Genomic DNA, 10,474 nt, shown 5'->3' with positions numbered 1-10,474 from the left:
AAGGAAGAAAATATGTTGTGGGCCACGAAAAACAAGAAGATTTCTACTTAGGGGTCGTACATATATTACGTAACACTTATTTTTGAGGGTCTGTCGTTCACAGCAAAAATAATTGTAAATTGCATCGACGTAATTTGCGCGATGTACCGAAAAAGCAATGTAAGCGCTAATAAAAGATGTAATATAGCATCATTTTGTATGTATTTTCACATCGCCCTTAAATTACACAAACCCAAAACCTATCGGTTGGCTGTACGTTAATTTAGTGTAATATTAAAATATTTAGAAATAGGATATTACATATAAACAGATGCAACCAAGTGGTTCTAATGCATTTGTGTAGTATTACACAAGTTAGATGGAATATCACATTCTAAAAATATGCAATTTTGAATCTAGCAACACTGTCTCAGTTTTCATTTCACTTAAGTCGGTCGGTCGTCGTCGTTCGGTACAGACTTCATCGGACGAAGATTAGCCCGATTTTTTGGATGTTTTTCCGCGATTTCCGCGAAAATGCAAAGTAATTTATAAAGTGACCATCCACCACGACATCATCCACATCCACGGAACATCGCCAGCAAAGGTAAGTTCAATAAAATATGTAAAATTGATGAAAATTAAATACTTTCAATGACGCTATACGGCAGAAATTTTCTAACCTGTTTTTTTTGTCTAAGATTTTCATATGATGCACCTACTGTCGAAGAAGCAGCGGAAGACTCACCCCAGGCAAAACAATGTCGGATCCGTGCGTTTCGCACGAAGCAAATGGAGAATATGTACGGCAAAACTTCCACGACCGGTTGTCGGACTTCCCAAGCTGGATGATTTGCATGCTAGCTAATGAATAGCAGAACGATACTGGTTGGTATTTCAGCGGAATACCCAAATTTGCTTCGTCGGAACATAAAATGAACTTAACGTGAGTATTCGCTTATGGGTGGTACCAGAGTGCAATATTGTTTCTTGTTGTCCTAAAGCTTGCCAGTGGAACGGCAACTTAAACGACAAATTTTACAGAAAATATATGGGCTTACTGTCAAATCTTGCCGTTTCCGTCGCCGTTCCGCCGCATCAATTGCTTAGAAGAAGGTTCTATATATTTACAATCTGCAGTCTGTAAAAAAATATTACAAAAGTTGTATTGTGTTCTGAAAGGAAACCGTTGTACAGTCCGAAAGAAATATCTTGTGAATTCCTTTGGGATACCAAATAAAATAGGGCTGCGAAAGGAATTCTTGAAATATTCCAAAAGAGATTCATAAATCAATTTTACAGGGACTTGGGGACTCTAATGGAATATAAATAAACCGACCTAGCGATTTTCCGAAGATTCTAAATGAAATCATTCGGCGAATCTATGGGCTTCACAGTGCTTTTGGGATTTCTTTGAGAATTCTCAATGGAATCTTTCGAGGATTCCATTGACGTCGTTCGATGTCGAAATGTTTTTTAACCTTCCGGGACTCGCATGCTTCTGGATCACTCATGCAGTACCGGCCCTCTTGTGTACGACAAGCGAGCTTTTTCAAAGCTATTGTACTTTTTACAACGGTGCGAGTCCCGAAAGGTTAAATCCAAATGAAATCGTTTGGGGATTCATAACGGAGTGCTTTACGGATTCCCAATGGATTCCTTTGAAGATTCTCAGTGGAATGATTTGGGGATTCCCATTATAATCGTTTGAATATTTCAATTGGGGATTCATGTAGGAATCCATCTGCAAATCGTTTGAGTATTTATGTCGGAATGTTTGGGAATTCAACGGAATGTTTCAGCTTATCCAGATTGATTTTTAACGTAGTGCATTAGGGATTCCTTTGCGGATTCCCATTGAAGCAGATTTCAATTAAAATCCTTCAAGAAATCCCAATTGAATGAAATTTGGGATTCATAACGGAGTGCTTTAGGGATTCCCAATGGATTCCTTTGAGGATTTTCAATGAAATCATCTGAGGATTGTCATACTCAGGTAACCTATACATAGCACTATATTTTGCCTATTCGGCTACATAGGGCTGTTAGAGTCAATAGAGTCAATGTAAAACTTGTTAGCTCTGGAGATTGGAGATTTCAATTGGATTGATTGGATTGAGATTTCAATTGAAATCGTTTGAGATTCACGTTGAAATCCTTAAGGAAATCCCAATGGCATCGTTTAGAAATTCAAAACGGAGTGCTTTAAGGATACCCAATGGATTTCTTTGAAGATTCTCGGCGGAATATTTTGAGGATTCCCATTGCAATCGTTTGGAGATTTTAATTGAAATCATTTGGGGATTCATAACGGAGTTCTTTAGGGATTCCCAATACATTCCTTCGAAGATTCTCAGTGGAATGATTTAGGGATTCCCATTGTAATCGTTTAGAGATTTCAATTGAAATCGTTTGGGGATTCATGTCGGAATCATTCAGGAATTTCCAATGGAATCGTTTGGGGTTTCTCATTGAAATCGTTTGAGGATTTTTGTCGGTGTTCTTCTGGAAATCGTTTGCGTATTCATGTCGAAATGCTTCATGTAATCCCAATGGGATTCATGTCGGATTATTTTAGGAAATCAAAATTGAATCGTTTGGGAATTCATAACGGAGTGCTTTAGGGATTCTCAATGGATTCCTTCGAATATTCTCAATGGAATAATTTGGGGAATCGTTTGAGGATTTATGTCGCATTTTTTTTAGTAAATCCCAATGAAATCGTTTGTGGATTTCTAACGGAATGCTTTAGGGATTTCTAATGGTTTTCTTTGAGGATTCTCAATGGAATTATTAGGGGATTCCCATTGACGTCGTTTGGGGATTCATGTCGGAATCCTTCAGGAGATTCCATTGGTTTACTTTGAGAATTCATGTCGAAATGTTTCAGAAAATCCCGATGGAATCGTTTGGGGTTTCATGTCGGAGAATTTCAGGAAAATCCAATGGAATCGTTCATAGTTCAAAACCAAGTGCTTTAAGGATTCTCAATGGATTTCTTTTATGATTCTCAATCAAATCATTTGGAGATTCCCATTGCAATCGTTTGGATACTTCAATTGAAATTATTTGGAGATTGTTGTCGGAATGATTCAGCATATCCCAATGGAATCGTTAGGGGATTCAAATCCGAGCAGGAGTAAATAAATCTATTATACTCCACCCTGTTATTGATACCTTACACTGGTATGAACTAGGTGTGCATAACTGTTTATGTGCTGAAACAAATAATATCTAAAAATAATATGCAAACTAATTCAAGCCTAACTCATTCACTTATTACAATACCGAACGCATAACAAATTATTATTCGTGTGGTATTCAAATATTTGAGCATAGTATTTGTTATTCATTTGCATTCATTTTTGTTATTTTTTTTTGTTTTTTACCTTATGCAAGCCAAGTTCCTACCAACTTCTGTTTTAGAGGTCGTCGTACCTGCTCGGGTAATAGAGTGCTTTATGGATTCTCAATGAATTATTTTTAGGATTTTCAATGAAATCATTTGCGGATTCCCATTGAAATCATTTGGAAGTTTCATTCATAACGGAGTGCTTCAAAGATTCCCATCGGATTTCTTTAAGGATTTTCGATTAAATCATTTGCGGATTCTCATCAAATCGAAATCAGGGATTGAATCCAAAAGATAATGAATAAATCTTTCACTTATCAACCCTGTATACATCTACAATATGTATCATACCGTGAAAGACTTTTTCGCAAGCTGTCATGATAAAGAACTGATTCGGGGGCTGTTCCTGGAATGAATCTCTGCGAACTACAGGAATGTGTGGAGTCCCGGAAGGAATCCCAGGGGTATTCTAAAAGGATTCTGCGAAATTTGGAAAGGATTTCCAGCGAAACATCGGAAGGATTTTCAGCAGAATTCCGAAGTCCCGGAGCGATTCCCAGTAGAATACCGAAAAAATCAGCAGATTCCCGGCAGGATTCTCAGCGAGGACCCGGAATTATGCCCAGAATACTGAAAAAAAATCCCAACGGAAGCCCAGAAGGATTTCCAGCGGAATCCCGAAGGAATCCCAACGGAATCCAGGAAATCTTCCCAGCGAAATTCCGGAAGGGTTTTCTGCGGAATTGCGAAAGAATTCTGTGCGAAAACGTGGATAGCATCTCAGCAGAATTCCAGAAGGGTTTCCTGGAGTCCAGGAAGAATTCCGGAAGGATTCCTTAATGATTTCCAGCGAAATCTCACTAGAATTCCCAGCATAATTCCGGAATGATTCCCAGCGGAATTTCGGAAAAATTCTCTATGGAATCCCGGAATGATTCTCAGCGGAAAGATGGGACTGGGAACTTCTGGGTAAATTTCTGTGAGAGGTACTGGAGCAATTTTAAGGGGAACACCTGGAAAAAATCCAAAATAACTGCTGAAGCAAGTCCAGTGGGAACTCTTAAAGTAATTCCAAATGAAACTACTGGAGAAATTTTAAAAGCACCACTGAAGCAATTCCATTAGGAACTCCTAGAGCGATTTCAGCAATTTTAGAAGGAACTCCTGGAGTAATTCCGTTGAGAGCTCCTGGAGCAATTCCAAAGGGAGCTACTGGAGGAATTCAAAAAGAACGGTTGAATCAATGCCCAAGGAGAACTTCTGGAGAGGGATCTCCTGGAGGAATTCCAAGAGATCTGCTGTTCCAGTGAGAACTCCTGGAGCAATTCCAAGTGGAACAATTTCAAGTGGAACGCCTGAAGGAATTCTAAACGAACTGTAGAAACTCCTAGAGTGATTTCGATAGGAACTTCTGGAGGAACTCTACAAGAACTGCTGAAGTAGTTCCGATGGGAACCAATGGAGCAATTTCCAATGATAGCTTCTAGAGCAAATCCAAAGGAAAGTTCTGGAGGATTTCTAAAAGAACTGTTGAAGCAATCCCAAGAGGAACTCATGGAGCAATTGCAGTGGGAACTCCGGAGCAATTCCAAGGGGGAGTCCTGGAGAAATTTTAGAAGAATTGCTGAAGCAATTCCAGTAAACTCCTAGAGCGATTTCGATAGAAGAGGGAGGGAGCAATTCCAAGAGGAGCCTCTTGAATTAGTGAGAACTCCTGGACCAATTCAAAGGGGATCTCCTGGAGGATTTCTAAGAAAACTGCTGAAGAACTTTCAGTAGGAACTCCTAGAGCGATTTCGAAGGAGCTCCTGTAGCTACCCAAGCAACCAAAAGTTCACATTTTACTTAAATTTGTTCCTAACCGATAAGTTCACTATTGGTTCACTTCGAGTTCCAAACACCTTAACAGAACTTCAAAGTTCACTTTTGCGCTCCAGCCATACAAAAAATTACTTAAAATGCAAGCTGAATAAGCCAATACATCTCATCTTATCCGTACTTTTGGTTGCTTGGGTATGCTAGGAGGAACATCTGGAGGAATTCTATAAGAACTGCTGAAACAGTTCCAGTAGGAGCTCATGGAGCAATTCCACTCATGGAGCAATTCCAAGATGAACCTCTTGAACCAGTGGGAACTCCTGGATCAATTCTTAGGGGATCTCCTGGAGGAATTCTAAGAAAACCCCTGAAGCAATTCCAGGAGGAACTCAAGGAGCAAATTCCTCCGAATTCCTCCGGAAGTTCCTTCGGGAATTCCTCCGGAAGTTCCTTCGGGAATTCATCCGGAAGTTCCTTCGAGAATTCCTCCGGAAGTTCCTTCCTCCTTCCGGAGGAATTCCCGGAGGAACTTCCGGAGGAATTCCAGGAGGAACTTCCGGAGGAATTCCCGGAGGAACTTCCGGAGGAATTTCTGGAGGAATTTCCTAAGGAATTTCTGGAGGAACTTCCGAAGGAATTCCTGGAGGAACTTATGATGGAATTCCTGGAGGAACTTATGATGGAATTCCTGGAGAAACTTCCGAAGGAATTCCTGGAAGAACTTCCGAGGAATTCCCGGAGGAACTTCCGGAGGAATGAACTTCCGGATGAACTTCCGGAGGAATTCCCGGAGGAACTTCCGGAGGAATTCCCGGAGGAACTTCCGGAGGAATTCCCGGAGGAACTTCCGGAGGAACTCCTGGAGGAATTTCCGGAGGAATTCCCGGAGGAACTTCCGGAGGAATTCCCGGAGGAACTTCCGGAGGAATTCCCGGAGGAACTTCCGGAGGAACTTCCGGAGGAACTTCCGGAGGAACTTCCGGAGGAACTTCCGGAGGAACTGCCGGAGGAACTTCCGGAGGAATTCCCGGAGGAACTTCCGGAGGAATTCCCGGAGGAACTTCCGGAGGAATTCCCGGAGGAACTTCCGGAGGAATTCCCGGAGGAACTTCCGGAGGGATTCCCGGAGGAATTCCCGGAGGAACTTCCGGAGGAATACCCGGAGGAACTTCCGGAGGAATTCCCGGAGGAACTTCCGGAGGAATTCTCGGAGGAATTCCCGGAGAAACTTCCGGAGGAACTTCCGAAGGAATTCCCGGAGGAATTCCCGGAGAAACTTCCGGAGGAAGTTCCGAAGGAATTCCTGGAGAAACTTCCGAAGGAATTCCTGGAGGAACTTCCGAAGGAATTCCTGGAGGAACTTCCGAAGGAATCCCTGGAAGAGCTTCAGAAGGAATTCCTGGAAGAACTTCTGAAGGAATTCCTGGAAGAACTTTCGAAGGAATCCCTGGAGGAACTTCCGAAAGAATGCCTGGAGGATTTTCCGAAGTTATTCCTGGAAGAACTACCAAAGGAATTTCTGGAAGAACTTCCGAAGGAATTTCTGGAGGAACTTCCGAAGGAATTCCTGGAGGAACTTTCGAAGGAATTCCTGGAGGATCTTCCGAAGGAATTCCTGGAGGAACTTCCGAAGGAATTACTGGAGGAACTTCCGAAAGAATTCCTGGAGGAACTTCCGAAGGAATTTCTGGAGGATCTTCCGAAGGAATTCCTGAAGGAACTTCCGAAGGAATTCCTGGATGAACTTCCGAAGGAATTCCTGGAAGAACTTCCGAATGAATTCCTGGAGGAACTTCCGGAGGAATTCCTGGAAGAACATTCCGAAGGAATACCTGGAGGACTTTCTTAGGAATTCCTGGAAGAACTTCCGAATGAATTGCTGGAGGAACTTCTTTGGGAATTCCTGGAGGAACTTCCTTAGGAATTCCAGGAGAAACTTTCGAAGGAACTCCTGGAGGAACTTCCGAAAGAATTTGTCTTATTTGTCCTATTTGTCTTATTTGCTTTATTTGTTTTATTGGTCTTATTTGTTTAATTTGGCTTATTTGTTTGATTTGTCTTTTTTGTCTTATTTATTTTCAATTGTTTATCTCATCTCATTCCTATATTTGATTTCAATTTATATATTTGATATCTTCGTGTTCACAAATAGGAATACGCTTTTTTCTAGTGTCACGCTAGATACAAAGTTGACGGACTTTCTATCGCTCTCATCGCTCCTTTCCTGCCGTGCGCCACAAGAAAATATGCTGTTGGCTGCTCTCCCGAAATGGTAACTTTTGTATGGAATTTAAAAAACTTGGTTGAAGTAAAAAGAGCTTCCTGCAAAATTTATTGCGGTGACATATACATTTTATTACATCAAAATTATCGTTGGAAAAATTCAAAACTTTTGTCAGTTGGGTTTTGCGAAATTCGGTTCCTTTGTGCCTCAAATCATCGGCGAGGGGTACTGATAAGCGATAATTTCAGTTGTGCAATTGTTCAGTATTTAGAGCTTAATTCAAATTTGGGAAATAGTAGAACTCCTGGAGCAATTCCAGTGGACACTCCTAGAGCGATTTCGGCAGGAACTCCTGGAGCAATTCTACAAGAACTGCTGAAGCAATTTCAAGAGAACTGCGGAAGCAATTTCAAGAGGAGCTCCTGGATCAATTTCAGTGGGAACTCATGTAGCTTTTCCAAGAGGAACTCCTGGAGAAATTCTAAAAGAACTTCTGAACAAGCTTCTGAAGCAATTCCAGTGTAAACTCAAGCAACTTCAAGAGGAGCTCCTGGATCAATTTCAGTGGGAACTCATGTAGCTTTTCCAAGAGGAACTCCTGGAGGAATTCTAAAAGAACTTCTGAACAAGCTTCTGAAGCAATTCCAGTGTAAATTCCAGTGGGAGCTACTGGATCAAAACCTGTGAGTGCTCCTGGAGTAACTCCAAAGGGGAACTCCTGGAGGAATTCAGAAAAGTTCCTGAAGCAATTCCAGTGGACACTCCTAGAGCGATTTCAGTAGAGACTCCTGGAGGAATTCCAGTGAGAGCTCCTAGATCAATTCCAATGGGAGCTCATGCAGTAATTTCAGTGAGAACTTCTGGAGCAATCCTAAATGGAACTCCTGGAGCAATTCCAATAAACACCACTGAAGGACTTCTAAAAGAACTGCTGAAGCGATTCCATTGAGAATTTTTGAAGCAATTGCAGTGAGAGGTCCTGGAGCAATTTCAAGAGGAACTCAAAGATGAATTCAAAAAGAACTGTTGAAGCAACTCCAGTGGGAACTTCTGGAGCAATTGCAGTGGAAACTCCTAAGACAATTCCGAAGCGGAACTCTTGGAGAAATTCTAAAAGAACTGCTGAAGCAATTCCAGTGGAAACTACTAGAGCGATTTCGATAGGAGCTTCTGGAGCTATTCTAGGAGGAACATCTGGAGGAATTCTACAAGAACTGCCGAACCAGTTCCAGTAGAAACTCATGGAGCAATTCCACTGTGAGGACCAGTGGGAATTGCAGTATGAACATTGGGGAAATTCTAGGAAGAACCTCTTGAACCAGTGGGAACTCCTGGATCAATTCTAAGGAGATCTCCTGGAGGAATTCTAATAAAACTGCTGAAGTAATTCCAGGAGAAACTCCTGGAGCAATCCAGTGGGAACTCCTGGATGAATTCCAGTGAGAACTCCTGAAGCATTTCCAAGGGCCTCTCCTGAAAAATTTCGATAGGAACTCCTGGAGCAATTCTACAAAAACTGCTAAAGCAATCCAGTGGGAACCCCTGGAACCATTCCAGTGAGAGCCCCTGGAGCAATTCCAATAGAAACTTCTGGAGAACTTATAGTGGGAGATGCTAGAGGAATTCTTGAAGAACTGTTCAAGCAATTCCAAGATAATCTCCTGGATGAGAATGAAGAGAAAAACATTAGCGGAACTTCAGGATCGACTCCAAAGAGATTCCAAGTGAACTGCGGAAGCAATTCCAGTGGGAGCTCCTCGAGCAATTCCAAGAGGAACTCCTGGAGCAAATCCAGTGGAAGCTTCTAGAGCTATTTGTAGAAACAACTCCTGGAGGAATTCTACAAGAACTGCTGAAGCAATTCCAGTGGGAACTCCTGGAGCAATTCCAATATGAGCTTCTGGAGCAAACATTGGAGCTGGGTTAAGCACTTGTATGACCAAAAATAGTCTTCTTCGGCTTAAAAACTAGATTGTTTGTCGGGAGCTGCTGAAGGAATTCTTGAAGAACTGTTAAAGCAATTCCAAGAGAATCTCCTGGAGCAATTTCAAGAGAACTACTTAAGCAATTTAAATGGGAAATCCTGGAGCAATTCCAACGGGATCTTCCGGAGAAATTTCAAGAGAACTGCGGAAGCAATTCCAGTGGGAGCTCCTGTAGCTTTTGCAAAAGGAACTTCTGGAGGAATTCTTATGGAACTGCTGAAGCAATTCCAGTGTAAACTCCTGGAGTAATCTAGTGAGAATTCCTGGATCAATTCTAGTGGGAAATACTGGAGCTATTCCAAGGGAACCTTCGGTAGGATTTCTAAGAGAACTGCTGAAGTAATTCCAAGAGAAACTCCTGGAGCAATTCCATTGAAAATTCCTAGGCCGATTTCGATAGGAACTCCTGGATCAATGCCAGAAGCAACAGTGGGAACTGGAGAAATTGCAGTGGGACTCTTAAAGAAATTCTTGAGAAATTTCTGGGGGAGTTTCTGGAGCATTTTCAGAAGGAACGCTTATTGGAGAATAAAAACTATCCTTATCGAGTAAGAATAGTCTTTATCGAGTGGAAGTTTGTAGCCTCAATCGGCAATTAAATAAATATCATCGATCCGCACCTGTTTTTATTATTAATTTTTTTTTTGCGTTTTTCAGCATCTAAATTCTTTCAAGACCATCGTTGCGCCGCTCGGATATAACTCGTCTGGACCTGGCCTGCGAGTTTCAAGTAGCTGCTCACCTATCGCCATGTTATTTCTTAAAAAAATAGATCCAGAACATCCGCAAATTCAATAGTAATAATTAAAGTTATGATCAAAAAAATCTCAAAATACTAATTTAATCATCAAAACAATCGCACCTCCTCGAAAATAACTGTATTTCAACATATTTTACCATGCTTATCGGACTGTATTACATCCCTTTCTTTTACATCGCTATGGTTACGTCGTCTTTTTGATTACATCGGTAAAAATTACATCGCTCCTACTTATTACACAGCAAGCTCTTGAGTACATCGTGCAGTGTAATATTAAACAATCGATGGACTTAGGTGGTTGCAGCGATTTCGATGTAATATTCAACAACTTTTTTTGCTGTGTTGTCTTACGCAGG

General features: G+C 41.4%; 1 long non-coding RNA gene across 1 annotated transcript; it reads left to right on the top strand.

Annotated features, from left to right (window-relative positions):
* The first annotated feature begins 425 nt into the window (after window positions 1-425).
* On the top strand, window positions 426-10,138 carry LOC134216137 (uncharacterized). Its single transcript, XR_009980515.1, has 3 exons — window positions 426-586; window positions 681-925; window positions 10,016-10,138. It is a non-coding gene; the product is annotated as an uncharacterized LOC134216137 (long non-coding RNA).
* The last annotated feature ends 336 nt before the right edge of the window (window positions 10,139-10,474 follow it).

The sequence above is a fragment of the Armigeres subalbatus genome, chromosome 2 (genome assembly GCF_024139115.2).
Source record: "Armigeres subalbatus isolate Guangzhou_Male chromosome 2, GZ_Asu_2, whole genome shotgun sequence".
In the NCBI taxonomy this organism is placed as follows: Eukaryota; Metazoa; Arthropoda; class Insecta; order Diptera; family Culicidae; genus Armigeres; species Armigeres subalbatus.
This window is presented reverse-complemented; position numbering and strand designations above follow the sequence as displayed.